Below are 16,141 nucleotides of genomic sequence, written 5' to 3' on the forward strand. Positions count from 1 at the left end.
CTATGGAACTATGATGCAACAATTAGTAGGGGCAAATCCTATCTTTTAGGAACGGACAAAACACATTGAAGTTGACTATTATTTTGTAAGAGAAAAGGTTGAAGCAGGTATCATCTACTCTTTGCACGTGAGAAGCAAAGACCAACTGGCCGACATGCTCAAAAGCCGTTGGAAAGGGTAAACTCTCAGAAATTACAAGCAAGTTGGGACTGCTTAACATCCAAGTCCCAACTTGAGAGGGAGTGTTAAGTTTCCCTGAAGATCAGGGTCGTGATCTCCCCTAACTACTCGAATGGGAGTCATCTCCTTAAATGGGAAACCCACCAAATCTCGTGCTTTCCCTTCTTTGTAATGTTTCCTAATGGAAACGATATATCCTCATGGCCTCATCCTATATATATTCTTCATGCCTTGTACCCTATTGTAGACATTGAATAAGATTGATTGAGTGCCCTTCTTTCCCGTGGACGTAGGCTTCATGCCGAACCACGCTACTTGTCTCTGTTATGATTCCTTCTCGTGCACCATGTTTTATCAGGTCCCCCTTCAGAGTGACTTTTTTAAGGTGATGTCCAACACACGCCTTTGAAAGTGGAGAAAAGTAATAGGAAAGGTGATGGTAGGGAAGAAAATATTATAACTTTTTCATCCGTACCAAACAAGAGAAAATTTTGGAAAGGAAAGTTTTTCTAAAAAGTTTGATTTTTATAGGAAAAATTCCTCCACCCTGTCCACCATTCTCTCACATCTCATTCCATGGGCTACCATGGAGCTTCCTCTATCTTCATCTTCCACCCACCCACCCCTCTCTCTCTCTCTCTCTCTCTCTCTCTCTCTCTCGTCCCTGAACCAAAAACAAGAAAATAAATAACAGACAAAACGATTTAGGTGCTTCGGTTTGTCAAACCTACATCAACGATGAATACCCACTCTCATCCATTATTTAGTGAAGGGGAATATTTATATATACATTGAGTCTCATTTTCTGGCACAGATTTTGATCTGACAGCTTATCTGATCATCATCTTTATTCTGTTTAAGATTAGAATGAGAATCAGATCTAATATGCTCCTTGAATGGCACCTTATAAGGCTTTCCTTTCTGCTGGTCACTATGCAAAAACAAGCTTCCATGCTGGGACTCTTTTAATTTTGGAGTTAGCTGACTTGATAATCACAACTTCCTTCGTATCCTTGCTTTCATTTGGATTTGACATTGGATCTTTATCAGAATTTATTGATCCGTTCTTACTCCCCCACAAGCGAATAGGCAGAAATGCCATGGGCTTGTCTCAAAATTGCAAAGATTGTGACCATGAATTACCTTTGGTGAAGACATCTGCCAATTGATCCTTAGTATGCTGTTGCAAAGCTGAAAATCAGCTTGAACAACTCTCTAATAAAATGATAATCAATCTCAATGTGGCACCTTTTAGCATTAAAAATAGAATTTGGAGCCATGTAAATTTCACTAATGTTATCACAATATATACGTATTAGATTCCCAAAAAAAATATTAAGATCCTTCATTAAATACGGAAACCAAATTATTCAGTAGCAGTGGTAGCCATGGACTTGCATTCAGCTTCAACACTAGATTGGTAAACAGTCCGTTGCATGGCTCATTTGTGGAACATTTGTTGACACCATAATAAATACAATAGCCCCTAGTGGAACATTTGTTGTCGAGGCACCCAACCTAATCAGCATCAGAAAAAGCAATAAGTTTTCTTGTTGGAGCTGGACGAATTTAAATGCCAATATTTAGAGTCCCCTGATCTAACATAAAAATATGTTTTACAGTCGTCAAATGTGCTGTAGAGAAGCATACATGAACTGACAGAATTGATTTACCAAGTGGCTAATAACATGTGTAAGAGTTAAATATTGCAAGGAACCAACCAAACGCCTATACTCAATAGGGTCTTAAGGAGCACTGACATCATAAAGAGACATTTTCCTCCATAAGCAACAGAGGCTTGGATCCTTCCATTTGAAACCTTTTTAGAATATCCAAGGCATGTTTTTGCTGAGTTAAAATGAGACCCGAACTGATCCATGTAACCTCCAAACCCCAAAAATTAATGCAATGGTCCTAACTATGCATGTAGCTTGAAAATAAATTATTGAATGTGCAAGTTATCCACTGCTAAAATAATGTCATCAATATACAACAACAAATTCATTAAGAAAGATGACCACTATAAATGAACATAAAAGAATTTGCTTGACTATATTGAAAACCAACGGTTAAAAGTTGAGTTGAAATGTTGAAAACACTGCCGAGGGGCTTGTTTAAGCCCATAGATAGCTTTAAGTAGCTTAAAGACATGAGTAAAAAATTTTGGAGGTTGAATATACACTTATTTATCAAAATGTTTACGGAGAAAGACAATTTTGACATCTAATTAGTGAATGGTTCAATGTTGAGAAATAACCAAACTAAGGACTAGGTGAATTATAATGGAAAAGTTTTGTCAAAATCAATACCAACCTGCTCATAGGCCACCAACCGAGCCTTGTACCTTTCAAGAGAATCATCTTTTCTTTGCTTAATTTTAAAGACCCATTTACAGTCAACTAATTTTTTTGGCTTGGGCAGCAGGAATAAGGGTCCAAGATTTATTTTGAGTAAAGCATGAAATTCATCATTTATGGCTGCCCTTCAAATCTCATCCTTGCATGTGTGAGGTTCAGGTGAGAAAGGTGAAATAGATGTGGCTAGAAAGCACGTCCGTAAGGGATGCTGGGTGGAGAAAAAAAATTGAACGTCCAGTGTCGTCCATGGATCGGGTTACCATGGGATGGGTAAAGACAACTTGTTGGGTGTTTGGTGTGTGAGGATGTGCCGAAGAGGTTACAGGTTCAACAATGGAGTCTATAGGGACAGCTCGTGAGCTGAAGGCCCAGGTGCAGTGGGAAATGAAGAAGCAAACTTGAGTTGGATTGTGGTGTGTATACAGTGCATGGCTGAATAGGATCTTGGGATGGTGGAGAAGGTAGAAGGTTAGGCAAAGCGGCATGTGGTAATGAACGAGCTGAAGCTGAAAAATCTGCGCCTCAAAAACTACATGACCAGATACATAGAGACAACGAGTAGAGAAATCCAAGCATCCATAACCAATAACCTTTATGATTAAAGTTGTACTCCAAAAACACACAGCCAACAGCCAACAGTCTCCAAATCAAGCTTGTTTTTTATATAGGTCCCAAGAATGGGAAGTAAAGACATGTAAAAGTACAAAAAGATTGTAGTTAGGTCGTTTGTGATATAATTTCTCATAGGGACTCTTATAAGGCCAATGTTGTCAATAGGCCCTGAATCATTGGGCCACCGATTCAGATGTATCAGCCCGATACTCAAGTGAATCGTTCTGTATTGGTTAGAAAATAATAAAAAATAGTATGTGTCAATCATAACATGACACGTGTTAAAACTATTAAAATACTAATAAAATAATTAATTTTTAATATTTTTTTGCATTTTTTTTTAAAAAATAGCCGATTCAAGGTGAAGCGGATCAATTTTCTGCCAATACGCACCATTGTATAAGGCATGTTTCTGTTGATGTGAACTTACAGACATCATATTTATCTAACCTTAATGAGTTTAGGACTGAAAATTGAACCACAACTTCCCCAGTGTCCCTATTCTACCCACCTAAAATCAGAATTTATCTTAATTTCAGTAGGAGATCTGATTTTTTTAGTGCACCTTGTCAGAGTTAAAATACAGTCTTGTCTAGTTCAGAACCCAAACTAGGGATGACAGTGGGGCGGGGCGGGGGACAAGGTCTCCACCCCTGCCCCGCCTCAAGATTAGAACCTCCATCCCGGGCGGGGATGGATTTTAACCCCCACCTTCATCCCCGTTTCATGTCCTCCATCCCCGGTTCAAACGGGGATGAGGCGGGGAAAAGTGGCAGGGATGGGGCGGGGCAGGGATGAGGTGGGGACGGGGAAAAGGGTACGTCCATCCCCGCCTCCATCCCCGAACGGGGATGGATTTTAACCTTCGTCCCTGCCTCCATCCCCGTTTCATACCCTTCATCCCCGGTCCAAACGGGGCGAGGTGGGGTGGGGCCCCACTTTCCCCGGTACACTGCCATCCCTAACACAAACCTCGTTGTATGTTCTCCAGCCTCAATAACCCCATTGAGTATTTTTATCAGGGCCTTTCCTTGACATTAAAATATCAGTATTTTATGTGTAACAGTTTGTGAGAAATAAATTTTCTCCCAAGATTTGTCAGAACCCCATGGGCCATTAAGGCCAATCCCATCTCAACAAGGTGCTTATGCTTTTGTTCTGTTAGACCATTCTGCCCTTGTAGTGTCCAGACAAGAAAAGCGGTGATGAATGTCATGCTCTAGCAAATAGGATTCAAAAACATTACTTGTAAACTCGCAACCAACATCAGTTTGAAACGATTTAATTTTCAAAGAAAACTGATTTTCTGCAAGAGCTTTAAACTGTTTAAAACGATCAAAGGCATCCGATTAAATCCATCCAAACCAAGTAAAATCATTTATGAAAACAATATATTATCTATATCCAATAACGGAACTATGAATCAGCATTAGAGGCATATGCTCAAATGGCAACTTATGGTTTTTAGCCTTTTAACAAGTTTTGCAAAGTCCCATCAATTTATTTGTCCCAATAAAAACAAATTTATTCGCTTTTTGAAAGATTAAAAACTGATTCACTTGGGTGACCCAATTGGTTATGCCATACTGAAACAGGAGCTCGATAACTAAGAAAAGCTCGAGGACTTCTATCAACTTCACCAGATTGAATTGGGTAGATGTTCTCTTTATTCCTTCCCCAATAGAGAACCCTCCCCCATGCTCAGATCTTTTATTTCATAACCCCAAGGAAAAAAAATATAAAAGAGCATAGTCAAACAAGCTACAGACAACTTGTTTATATCAAGAACCAACAACATATTACTAAAATAAAAGGTATGATTATTCAAAATGATATTACCATTACCAACAGGAGAAATATGTAACCTCTTACCGTTTATGTAAAACCCCCTCCGGCAAAGTCGCCGGAGGGGATAAGTTAAAAAAAAAAAAAAAAAATTGTAACTGCGGTCTCCCCAAAGGGGAAACCGCGTAACAGAGGGGGGAGGATAAGCCTCACCCCCCGAAATCCGCGGGAGGGTGAGGGTTATCCTCACCCTGCGTGAGGGTTATAAAAACCCTCACGCAGCCTCCCTCCACCGCACCAAACGAGCGGCAGAGGGAGAGAGACAGAGAGTGAAGGGGGAACGAGAGAAAGAGGAAGACTTACCTGAGGCGGCGGCGGCGGCGACAGCAGCAAGGTAGGCCTCCACCTTCCTCGTCTTCTTCTTCGTTTTTCTGTTGGGAGCTCAGAGGGCCGGCAGCCATGGTTGCCGGCAAGTTGCAGTTAAAAAAAAAAAAAATCAGAGACAGAGAGAAAAGGGGGGTGGTCGGCCGGCCCCTGTGGCGGCCGACTCCGACGGCCGACCCCGGCGACCGACCGACACGGATGGCCGGTCCCGGAGACCGGCCCAGGCGTGTGGGTGCAGAGGGAGGGTCGGCAGGGGCCGACCCCCCTGCGCCTGAGATCGGAAGGGGTTCAGCCCCTTCCGCTGTTTTAATTTGGGGGACTGGTTCGGTCCAGGGCGGACCGAACCGGGTCGGTCTGGGTGCGACCCAGACCGAGCCCACCGGTCTGGGTTGCGCCCAGACCGAGTCCCTTTAAAAAAAAAAAAAATGTTTGGGGGTGAACCGGTTCGGGTCGAACCGGTTCAGACCCAAACCGGTTTGGGGTGAATCGGTTCGGGTCGGACCGGTTCAGACCCAAACCGGTTTGATGGACCGGTTCGGGTCGAACCGGTTCAGACCCGAACCAGTTGGGTGAACCAGTTCGGGTCGAACCGGTTCAGACCCAAACTGATTGGGTGGACCGGTTCAGACCCAATCCAGTTTGGGTGAACCGGTTCAGACCCAAATCTGTTGGGTGGACCGGTTCGGGTCGAACCGATTCAGACCCAATCAGACTTTCTGGATCCAACTAGCAGTTTTGGATCCAGTTATGAGGAGGATCGGAATCCAAACAGACAGGGTTTGGATCCAAATCAGGATTGGATCAGAAAATAGTTTCGGATTGGCCCGAAATCCGAAATGCGCCAGAGATCCATTTGGATCCGTGGGATCCATTTCAGTAAAATGGACATAGCTTCGCACTCCGAACTCGGAATCGAGCGAGGTTTGGTGCGTTGGATTCGTATTAAAGAGAGGAATCCAATAGTCTATGAACTTCAGTCAAACTAGTAATACAGAAACTCTGGTTTCTTTAAGAAGATTCGGGAGGGGTAATTTAGTAATTTTAGTAAGAGGTTTTGTGATTAACTCAAATATATTGCTTTAATTACCAGATCCTACTGTTAGCATTTTGAGACTCACTCTTGGTGAAAGTACAGATCCGCACTTGAGGTAAAAGATGTTATAAGTAATTTTAGATGTGAATAAACCCTTTACACGTTGCTTGTTATCGTAGTGCTATAGGGATCATGTGATTAGCATGATAGCTTTGTGTTAGACCTTGACATGCATAAATTTCATGCTTGACAATTATGAGTTACTTTAAATACATGTTTATTTTGAGATGCATGTTAGTGTTAATATGTCATGCATGATAGAAAGAGATTGTGTTTATGATTGCATGTTAATTGAGCATTTATATCATGCATTGTGATGAGATTGAGTTAGATTAGAGTCTCATTTAATTCATTCATGTGGTGTGAATGGATATTTAGAGTTCAGCATGCAGTACCCCTTAAATCCCGGAAGTGGCGACCTGTGGCAAGGGCTACCTGGTTCGCGGCCAGAGTGCAGCCACCATGGAGAGTGGGCCGCCGGTGATTTAATGATGTAGAGACACTACATCATTGCGTGCTAAGTGAGAGCGGTGTGAGTCCTAACGTCATCATGAGATTGAGAATGAGATTGTTGTGATTAGTCATGACACCACTCGTGAGGGAACGAGTGAACTTTGAATTTGAGAATATTGTTCAATGTGTGAACTTGGCTATGACTTAGGATTTCACTCACACTGGTTTGAGACTCTAGAGGACCATGGATGGTTAATAACCATCATGTTTAGGATGTAGCATGAACCATGCCGAGATTGAGAGCTTGATCCCCTGGCTAGCTACCGGTGGGGTCCCCGTGGTGGTTCACTGCAGTGCCTGGTGGTCTGGGGACCACTGGGAGTGTATGGTTCATTGTCTGGCCAACATGTAGAATTGGGGTGTTCTACAGGGTTGCTACGCCCATAGATGGCTATTACCGGTATAGCCAGCCTAGTGATAGTTGTGTGAAAGAGAGTAATTGAGAATGATAATGGGGGAAATTAAAATAGACAAACATGTGAGGTGTATCGAGAATTAAAATAAGACTAGGGGCTTAGAGCCCACTACAGTTGTAAATTGTTGTTTGTTTACTTATGATTATCTCTTACTGGGTTGTAGACTCACCCCCATTTGTGTTTAATTACAACTGTAGGTTCCAGGTATTAAATCAGTCGCTTGTGAGCAGTTCTTTTTCAGTCTTCAGCAGAGCAGCGGTATATTTTTACTTTCCTTGTCATTGAATAAGATGTAATTGTTTTAGTTATTATGAATGATGAACAATTGTAAGAAAAAGTTTGATTTATGAGAATGAAATAAAAAGTTTTTTTTTAGCCACGTTTTCACTGTGTAAGCTTTGCACTCTTCCCTCTGGGAAGTAATACCAACCGAACTCGGACTCCTGAGGTCCCAAATCGGGGTGTTACAGTTTACAATCATCTTGATAAGCATTTGAGAAACTCATCAACCTAGCGTCTGTTGTGATTTTGAGGCCTGTGCTTAAGATGATCAGATTTGATATTAATGTGATTAGGAAACACAAACAATCATAATAAAATCAATAAATAAGCAAATAACTTAAAGTCAAGATGATTTTATGTGATTCAGCAAAAGTCCTCGACATTCACAAAGAGAGTATCGAAAGTCTTTATTAATATAATCAATTACTAATATAAGGAATAATAAATAAAATCACGAAAACAATCACACTTGTCGTTCGATCCACTGAGAGTATTGATGTATGCAACCCAAAACTTCATCTCACTCACCAAAAAGAAACTGTCATATTTTCTCTCACTTTCTATCAAAATTCAAAAAAAAAATGCAAGCATCAGTGAACCACTCAAGCGAGCAAAACCACTCTCTTTAAATAGCAAAAGATAGATGATTTTTCTTTTTTTTCTCAGCTAAGAAGTATTTCTTAACCTTTTATTAAAGAGAACACACTTTTTATTTATAATTATCAAGGTAGAGTCTTTATCCATCAAAGAACCTCATATGATCTCTATTTTCTATATCAGATAGATGAAATTTTAAACAAGAGTTCAAAAGAAACTTCTCTATGTGGCAAGGTGCCTAGTCCAATAAAAACTCAAACTACAATCAACAGTGTCATTCATGACATGATTTGTAGCACTCGTGTTAAGAAACCATTCTTCGTCACCAACATAATCCATAGTAAGAGCTGCAAATTAAAGTGCAAGGCAAATTTTTAGGTTAAACGACTCAATTATAGCGATCCTTGCAATACACATTAAAGTGCCCAACAAGGTGGCAACTCTGGCCTTCAATGCTGTTAAAAAACTGATTTTGAGAGCTAGAATTGGTTTGATTGCCTTGTTGGTTTTTAGAAATTTGTTAACCTTGTTGTCTATGGTTTCAAAAACAGTTTTGACCATGATTCCAACTATAAACCTTAATAAAGCAAATAGACCTTACAGTCGCTTCAATTGTTTCTTCATTGATAACTTCATGTTTTTTTTTTGGTATGGGTCATCCAAAACATTTGCCATCAAGAATGTCTTACCCCATCATCACCAACTTACAAATAAATAAAATATGATTAAAAATGTAAAGTCTTATATATGAACAATAACTATACAAAATATGATGCATACCTTCTCTTCTCGATACTGTATGAACCTTTTCATGCCCATAGTGTGCAAAAAAATTTGTTACGCGTAATTGGTTGTATTCTTTGTACTTAGTGCCTACAAAGACATGAAATGATATATATATATTACAATTGAATAAAACATTAACATATAATAAAAATTGTAAACCTTCGATTGACGAAAATAAAAATGATGCATCAAACATTCTTATTAATGATCAAGAATGTAAGGTGAATGTGCAACGAGGCGCTCCTCGAGAGTACTATACTGCTTGTAGATTATCATAAACTTGAACCTAAAGTTTCTTTAAGTTCTAGTATATTCCTTCATAATCCATCGTTTCATCATCTCTAAAATTTCATATTTTTTCTTCATTAACAATATATGTATCTTATTATTGAAACGATAAATGTTAAAGATCAAATCAATTACAATATATATATATATATATATATATATATATATATATATATAAAGAATATACATACCTGAAGATCAAGCATCTTCCTTGTAGGAATTTGATAATGCACGCTAAGTAAAAAAATATAAAGGCGTGCAGTATGGAACTCGTGCGATGATTCTTATGAAGCTATTAAGGTATTGTGTCTCTCACTTTATGGGTTGTCCATACTAATTAATAACCACCTTAACCTTTTGTGGTCAAGCGCTACAATAACCAAAGCATATATATATTGTTTTGCCTTTCTAACTACTGCATTGAAAATATTGATAATTTGTTAGTTACCATAAACAACATTTCATTACACCTAATGACTCATTAAGAGTTTCAGATTTCTATATTGATACTTGTAATGATATTAGTTTAAGATTTTGTATTTATTGAAACTTAAATAATAAGTCAAAATCTAAATCATATATAAAAAGAAAAAATCATAAATTTAGCATATATTCACTCAATAAATAATAAAATTAGAAATTAAAGTACAAATCTATAAAGTCTAAATCATATATGAGAAAAAAAGATTTAGCAAATATTTACTCAATAAATAAAAAAATAAAAATTAAAATTTAAGACTCTAAAATCTAAATCATATATAAGAAAAATAAATAAATTTATCATGCATTCACTAAATAGATTATAAAATTCATAATTAAAATGCAAAACCCTTAAAATTTAAATCATATATAAGAAAAAAACAGATTTAACATATATTAACTAAATATAATACAAAATTAAGAATTAAAATGCAAAACCCTAAAATCTAAATCATATATAAGAAAAAATCATATTTACTATGCATTTACTAAATAAATAACAAAATTATGAATTAAAATGTAAAACCCTTAAAATTAAAATCACATATAAGAAAAAAATTAGATTTAGCATGCATTTACTCAATAAATAAAAAAAATTAGGTATTAAAACGCAAAACCCTTAAAATATAAATCATATATAAGAAAAAAAATCACAAGTTTAACATGTATTTACTGAATAAATTATATAATTAAGAATTAGAATATAAAACCCTTAAAATATAAATCATATATAATAAAAAACATATTTAACATGCATTCACTCAATAAATAACAAAATTAAGAATTAAAATGCAAAGCTCCTAAAATTTAAATCATATATGAGAAAAAAAATCAGATTTAGCATGAATTCACTTAATATATAAAAAAAATATGAATTAAAATGCAAAACTCTTAAAATCTAAATCATATATAAGAAAAAACATATTTAGCATGCATTCACTAAATAGATTATAAAATTAAAAATTAAAATACAAAAACCTAAAATCTAAATCATATATAAGGAAAAAAAACAAATTTAACACGCATTTAGAAAAATTAGTAATTAAAATATAAAACCTCAAAAATCTAAAGTATATATAAGAAAAAAATCAAATTTAGCATGCATTCTCTAAATAAATAATAAATGTAAGAATTAAAATGCAAAACACCTAAAATCTAAATCATATATAAGAAAAAAAAACACATATTTAAAAATGCATTCACTTAATAAATAACAAAATTAAAAATTAAAATACAAAACTCTTAAAATATAAATCATACATAAAAAAGAATTAGATTTAGCATGCATCCACTCAATAAATAACCAAATTAAAAATTAAAATACAAAACCCTTAAAATCTAAATTATATATAAAAAAACTCACAGATTTAGCATGCATTCACTAAGTAAATAAATTATACAATTAAGAATTAAAATATAAAACACCTAAAATCTAAGTCATATATAAAAAAAAAATCAGATTTAACATGCATTCACTCAATAAATAACCAAATTAAAAATTAAAATGTAAAACTTCTAAAATCTAAATAATAAATAAAAAATTTGAATTTAGTATGCATTCACTAAATAAATTACAAAATTAACAATTAAAATATAAAATTTCTTAAATTTAAATCATATATAAATAAAAAAAATCAAATTTATCATGAATTAACTAAATAAATTATAAAATTAAAATTTAAAATACAAAACTTTTAAATTTATAAATTGTAAAAAAATTAAAAATTTACCTTGGGTGAAGGGGTGGTGGCAAGCTGGACAAAGCATTGCAGGCCGGTGAACATGAAAAGAAACACCGATGGTGGTGCAGGAGAGGCGATCGAACAAGAGAGAGAGAGAGAGGGTGCGGTGGTGGCCGGTGAACACTGAGAGAGAGCCGAAAGAGGATCAACATTATCACTCATGAAGATCAACAAAATGTTGAACCCATGAACCGAACAAAATAAAAAAACAAAACTAAAATATAGAAAAACAAAAGAAAAAGAAAAAGAAAAAGAAAAAGAAGCTACAGCCAGCTAGCAACAAACAACAAAGCCAAGCTCAACCAGGATCCTCTGGATAAGAAGGAACCACCGATGAGTGAACCTTGTTCAGACGGAAGGAGAGGTCTCTAAGATGCATACGTAGAATCGCGTATACATCAACCAAGATTTTATGGACAAGATTATTAAGGATGACCGAAATTTGACGAAAAGTAGCATCATTGCGTGCCATCCAAACAAACCACCAAGTAGTAAGCAACCATGTCTTCCAGATCAGTCTCCACTGCTTGCAACGTCTAATTTCAATAGGGCCTAAGAGCAGATCAAGCGCAAAAGACTCCTCTTTGACAATTACGTTTGGAGATCTCCACGTGCTATTAAATAGGGCCACGAAGATTGGGCAGGACTAGAATAAATGAAAAGTAGTTTCTTCAGCAGCTTGACACAGCACACACCAACTTGGAAACTGAAAGCCCAACTTCTTTAAATAACTGTGAGTCTGAACCCTATCATGCAAAATTAACCAAGCCAAGACCCGAGATCTTGGGGTAGGGCCCTTACCCCATAACGCACACTCAGGGAACCAATCTGTCCCTGGGGGGAGCAACGATCTATACACTTTGTGGGTGTGGAACGCACCATTTGGTGCAATAGCCCAATGTAACCACTGATCATAATTACCTGCATCCCCAATTTGATCTCTGAAGGACGATAAGGCTCTCAGCCACATGCTTCGCAAGTGCGAGATCGCCAGCCCCCGGGTTCCATGAGGAAAATTAGATAAATCAAGAGCACCATATTTAGCATGAAGCAAATGAACACAAGGAGAACCTGGTTGATGGGCCATCCAACATTGCTTGGCCACAAGAGCAATACTCCTCTGTCTTGGAGCAAAAACACCTAAGTCAGCCATACGCTTAGGTAACACCACCGTTCGCCAACCAACCAAATGGCGCTTACTCTTAAGCTAACACCCAGACCAAAGAAAATCTGCCATTAAACGACAAATCTGCTTCTCCACACCCACAGGCATCACGAACATTGACATGAAGAATTCAGAGATAGAAGAAAGAACATGTCTGATTAAAGTCAGACGGCCAGCAATGGAGAGATAAGACGCCTGCCACGAAAAAAGCTTGTTTTTCACTTTTTGAATAGTTAGAGCCCAAGCAGCGGAAGAGAGGCACTTCACTTGTAACGGCAGGCCCAAATACGTCATTGGCAACTCAGAGATTGCACAATTGAAAATCCTTTGACCCGCTGCAAGCATAGAATACTGAACATTGAACATAGTAATAGAGCATTTGCTATCATTTAGGAAAAGCCCAGAAAGAGAAAGAAAGAACTGGAGAATAAGCTTGAATCTAAGCATTTGCTGCACATTTGCTCGCCCAAAAATAATCATATCATCAGCATAAATAAGAATATGGTGCAAAAAATCCGGAAGATCTAGAGGATCTATCAGGCGCTTCTCCGCAGCACGCTTGAGCAACACCACGAGACCCTCAGCAATGACATTGAACAACAAAGGCAATAGAGGGCAGCCTTGCCTTAGTCCACGCCCCAATTTGATTTGACCACCTCTAGTGCCGTTAATCTTAATCATGGCGTGAGCATTAGAGACCAATTCCCTCACCCACCCAGAAAAATGACGACCAATGCCAAAATTGGATAACATTTGAAATAAGAAGGGCCAATGCACAGAATCAAAGGCTTTATGAAAATTTAATTTAAGAGAAAAATAGGCCTGACCACTAAGATGTAAGGAGTGAATGACTTCAGAGGCCAAGATGAATGAATGTTGAATCCTCTTATTGTGGATAAAGGCGAACTGAGAGTTCAAAAAAAATTGGCGAGTCACGACCTTCAACCTATTAGCCAACACCTTGGCAATCATCCGATAAAGGGCACTCATAACAGAAATCGAGCAAAACCTAGAGATATCAGTTGCAACATCATCTTTCGGAATTAAAGAAATAATTACCAAGTGGGTTTGAATAGGCAATCTGGAGTTGCGATAGAACTCACCAAACATGTTAATAACATCAGGCTTCACACAAGACCAAAAAATTCTGAAGAAATCTACATGAAACCCATCATAACCTCGAGCTTTCCACCCTGACAAACCTTTGATTGCCCTAAAAAACTCATCTTCAGAGAACTTCATTTGCATAATTCTAGCTTGATCTTGTTGAATCGAACCAACAGAAACAGGACCAATGACACTCTTCCCAGTAAGGGAAACTGAATATAAATCTTTGAAATACTGAGTGACAGCTGAAATAATGTGTTGATTAAGGTACGAAACATTCCCAATGGTGATTGATGAGATGGCATTCTTCCTATGACGATGAGAAGCATATGAGTGAAAAAAAATTAGTATTATCGTCTCCGGCCGCAAGCCATTTCACCCTTGCCCGTTGCTTCCATCTAATTTCCTCTTTGACCCTCCAGTTCTTCAAAAGCGTTGATAACTCAATAGATCGGGCCTGCAAACTTTGCAAGTGTGAATCAGATAGAGACTCCGGGGAAGACATAGTTTGATACAATGCTGAAATCTCTTGCTCCCAAGCAGTCATTTGCTGAAATTTAACCATGTCTCGATTATGGAGCCAAGCTTTGATATCCTTAGCGAGACAAGACAACTTCGCATGACACCGAATAGCTGCCCACTGCTCATTGGAGGGCTTGTTCCAAGAGTCTGAAATAATAGTATAAAAATCTGGCTCCTGGAGCCACCATTGTTCAAACACAAAACTCCTGGCGTAATTAACCCCCCCCCCCCCAAGTAGTGATTAACTGACCATGGTCCGAGATAGAAGGAGCCAACAAGACACATTTGACATCTGGAATGAGATCCAGCAAATTTGGAGTGACAAAAACCCTGTCAAGAACTTTGCAGCATGGGCGAATCCGCCTATTCGACCAAGAGTAATGCTCCCCAATAAAAGGAATTGGGTAAAGGTGATGTCGATGAACAAAATCTTGAAAACCTCGCATAGATGGATTGGGAAGAACGAGGTTATTAGAATCCTGAATAGACAAAAGGCAGTTAAAGTCTCCCATAAGGAAATGGTACTCCCCGTTTGAGACGATGATCCTATTTAAGTCGTTCCAGAAAGCAGGCCTCATGACAGCGTGATTAGGGCCATATACAACAGTGACCACAACCCTCCTGCCACTGTCTTGCAAAGTGAAGGCAACAGACAAAGAAAACAGGCCCATGTCTAGTTGAGAAATATTTAAAGATTGCTTCCCCAAAATAAGGATACCACCGGCATGGTTGACCGCAGGCTTAAAAAAATAGTCAGCACCCCTCCATATACTAGAGGCAACAGAGCGAGAAACTTCATCCATCTTAGTTTCACAAATAGCAATCAGGTCAGGCTTCTCCTGTCTAACCCAATTCGCCAAAAACCTACGCTTAGAGGGGCAATTCAAGCCCCTGATATTCCAGCAAAGAGACTTCATGACACACAATCTGGAAAAATCTGGGGTGTGTGTGACCTCGCTGACCTTCGTGGAGACCTGTCATCGAAAGTCGTAACATTGTGTGGGTTGCTTCTCTTGCTTCTACTACCACTGCTAACTTGCCAGTGCCGAACAACCACCATACGCTCAGTAGTCCTCGAAGGACCGGGAGAATCACCCCTTAGATCAGAGACAACATCAAGTGGAGGACCTAAGGAGCCACCTAGGATAGTAGAGACTACCGAAATAGTAGATACCATATCGACAGTTATATGAAGCAGCTGAGATGAGGAGAGAGAGATATCAAGCATCCGGGCTGCCTCTTCAATCTCAACACCCAAGGGCGACAAAGGGGGGGACTGTCGAGGAACGGGTGGAGCGGAAGGGAGAGCCACACTTGGGAGATCCCCACACCTCCAAGAACTACACACAGAATCAGTGACGGTAGATGCAGTAATAGTGGCCTCAGTAACGACCGACGATAAAGGAAAATGAATTGATAGACCAATAATCATGCATCTGTGAGCCTCAGTGGAACGAGCATTAAATGCCATAATGTGAACCGTCATATAATCAAAGCGCCTCAATGAAAAAATAATGAAAGACGATGACAAAATTGACCTTTTTTCACTTTTTGCATGACTGTCTAACCGAGTTGCCAATCCACCTCGAGAAGGGGCGCTAGTCGTGTAAGGCACAAAGTCACTAACAAATAAACCATGATGGGCATGAGCATGTGGAATAATGATAGACTTATCACCAGTAGGATAATATTCAGAACTAGTTGCAGCAGATATCTTAGGGCTCCCCAGCAGCACGTTCGACGACCGTTGAAAGCGAGATGCGAGAAGTTGATCAGACGTGCTGGGTTTGGCAACGAACGTTGAAGATGTAGATGATATAGCTGGAACCGTA

At 38.3% G+C, this 16,141-nt stretch overlaps 1 long non-coding RNA gene across 1 annotated transcript; it reads right to left on the reverse strand.

Annotated features, from left to right (window-relative positions):
* Positions 1-1,407: 1,407 nt before the first annotated feature.
* On the reverse strand, positions 1,408-5,587 carry LOC149848442 (uncharacterized). Its single transcript, XR_016432800.1, has 2 exons — positions 5,298-5,587; positions 1,408-1,698 (listed from the first exon to the last, which is right to left on the reverse strand). It is a non-coding gene; the product is annotated as an uncharacterized LOC149848442 (long non-coding RNA).
* Positions 5,588-16,141: the final 10,554 nt, after the last annotated feature.

The sequence above is a fragment of the Nuphar pumila genome, chromosome 1, assembly GCF_984573655.1.
Source record: "Nuphar pumila chromosome 1, dmNupPumi1.hap1.1, whole genome shotgun sequence".
In the NCBI taxonomy this organism is placed as follows: Eukaryota; Viridiplantae; Streptophyta; class Magnoliopsida; order Nymphaeales; family Nymphaeaceae; genus Nuphar; species Nuphar pumila.